Raw genomic sequence first — 2752 nt, 5'->3', positions numbered from 1 at the left:
TCCAGGACAGCCAGGGTTACACAGAGAAACCCTGTCTCGAAAAACCTAAAAAAAATAAAAATAAAAATAAATAAAAATTAAAAAAAGAAAGAAAGAAATTTATGTATGTACATGGGTATTTTGCCTGCCTGTACACCTGCACACCAGAAGAGGGCATTGGATCCCATTACAGATGGTTGTGAGCCACCATGCTCACATGTTGGGAATTGAACTCAGGATCTTTGGAAGAACAGCCAGTGCTCTTAACCACTGAGCCATCTTTCCATTTCCTTCTTTTGTTGTTTTGTTTGAGTCAGGAGTCAGGGTTTCTCTGTGTAGCCCTGGCTGTCCTGGAACTCACTCTGTAGACCAGTCTGGCTTTGAACTAGGAGATCTGCCTGCCTCTGCCTCCTGAGTGCTGGGACTAAAGGTGTGCGCTGCCTGGCTATTGCTTTTTTAATTACTTATTTTGTCTTACTGTGTGTATGCGATGGGTGAAGCTTCCATCAGCTGCTTCTGGCAAGAGGGCATCTGCTGGTGCAAGAAGTCAGAGGTCACACCTCCCGGGACAGAGAAAACAGGAGAATGTAAATGAGAGAGCTTCCAAATTGCCTTCTGGGCAATTGCTCTTCCAGGGACCCACAACCTTGGCCCTCACTTTCACCTTCATAGTAAATGCTATTTCTCTGTTGGAAAATTCCTCAGGAAAATCCAAACCTAGAAGGAAGCAGCACAGGCCCAACCTGTAACCACAGTGCTCAGGGAGCTGACGTTAGAGGGTCACCAAAAACTCAAGGCCTACTATAGTGAGTCCTAAGATACCCTGGGCTACAGTGTGAAACTGTTTCTTTCTTTCTTTCTTTCTTTCTTTCTTTCTTTCTTTCTTTCTTTCTTTCTTTCTTTTCTTTTTGTTTTTTTGTTTTGTTTTGTTTTGTTTTTCGAGACAGGGTTTCTCTGTGTATTCCTGGCTATCCTGGAACTATGTAGACCAGGCTGTCCTCGAACTCAGAAATTCGCCTGCCTCTGCCTCCCAAGTGCTGGGATTAAAGGCGTGCACCACCACCGCCCGGCCGAAACTGTTTCAAAAACAAACCAAAACAAAAATACATGCTGTACTAAACAAAACAGAAACAACTTTTGGTCCAAGTACTTGGTCTAAAGTCAGCAGGAGTCTCCTCTTGGTGCTTCTGCCTTTAAATATTGCTCCTTAAACCTTCCATCAGCTGCTTCTGGCAAGAGGGCATCTGCTGGTGCAAGAAGTCAGAGGTCACACCTCCTGGGACAGAGAAAACAGGAGAATGTAAATGAGAGAGCTTCCAAAGCAAAAAAAAAAAAAAAAAACAGATGGCCTCAGACATGACTGGGCGGGAACCCAGATGCATCATGGGCATGGTGGGGTTCCTTCAGGCTCAAGGCAGGGGCTAGAGACACACATGTGAAGAGTGTGAGATCTGATGTGTAGCTCAGTGATGAGAGCTCAACCAGTACACAGGACCTCGTGTTCCATTTCCAGTATTTCAAGAAGAAGGACCGGATTTAGTTAATTCCCTCCTTTGTGAACCTCGCTTTTCGCTTTACAACAGGCATTCGGTGTAAGTTGGATGGAGACGGCCGGCCTCCTGCCTTTCCTTCCTGGAGGTTTCCAGGTTCTCCAATCTCCTTCCTTCTGGTACTGGGATGTGACTGTACACAGGAAACATAGTAACGCTTTTCTTCTTTCATTTAACAATGGATCTCAGAGTGAGCTCTTTCAATGGTTTCATGTAACCAAAACAAACTTACAAACAGAACTTAAAAACAAAAAAAGCTACATGTGTAGTCCCAGAAATTGGGGGGGGGGGGGGCCTGAGGCAGAGATTTAGGTGAGTTTGAGGTCAGCCTGCCCTACAAAGTTAGATCCATCCAGGGCTGGATAGTAAGACACGGTCCAAAATAAATAAATGGATGGAGAGAGAGAGAGACAGAGAGAGAGAGAGAGAGAGAGAGAGAGAGAGAGAGAGAGAGAGAGATCTCCCCTTTGGCTTTTGCCTTTGATCCCAGCTTTTGGGAGGAACAGGCGTTGACCACGTCATCTTCAGCTACATAACTAGTCTGAGGCCAGTCTGCCTCAAAAACCAATGACCTCACGTTTCCACTGAGTTTTGTTTTGTATTTCTATACCACAAATAATTCTGCAGCTTAAAAAAAAAAAAGTAGGGGCTGGTGAGATGGCTCAGTGGTTAAGAGCACTGACTGCTCTTCCAGAGGTCATGAGTTCAAATCCCAGTAACCACATGGTGGCTCACAACCATCTGCAATGAGATCTGATGCCCTCTTGTGGGGTGTCTGAAGACAGCTACAGTGTACTTATAATAAATAAATAAATAAAGTTAAAAAAAAACAAAAACAAACAAAAAAAAAAAAGTAGAGTTTTAACATCACCCTAACTCTCCACCTCCTCCAGCAGGAACCCCAGACCTCAGCCTGATTTCTCTTCAGCCTCTTTTCCTGTCTGTTACCTGGTCATTCATGTGACAGGCCCCCAGACCAGAGTACAAGTGACTCTAGGTGGAAGAACCGGTCAGCACATAAAACTCAGCACACAGACAGCTCCACCTGCCCAAATGGAACCCAAGATGTAACCCAGCAAAGCCCATAGCTTGGGGAAAGTCCCTAAATGGACTTCCTTTGTTTTTTGGCTTCTGTAATTCTGCTTCTGGCTAACTGTTCTTGCTAACTGAGGTGTGTCAACCAAGATGTGGCTTTATGCTTAAAATCCCACCCTATGCTGCAT

The sequence above is a fragment of the Grammomys surdaster genome, unplaced genomic scaffold (assembly GCF_004785775.1).
Source record: "Grammomys surdaster isolate TR1022 unplaced genomic scaffold, NIH_TR_1.0 364, whole genome shotgun sequence".
Taxonomy (NCBI): Eukaryota; Metazoa; Chordata; class Mammalia; order Rodentia; family Muridae; genus Grammomys; species Grammomys surdaster.
Note: the sequence above shows the minus strand (reverse complement) of the source record.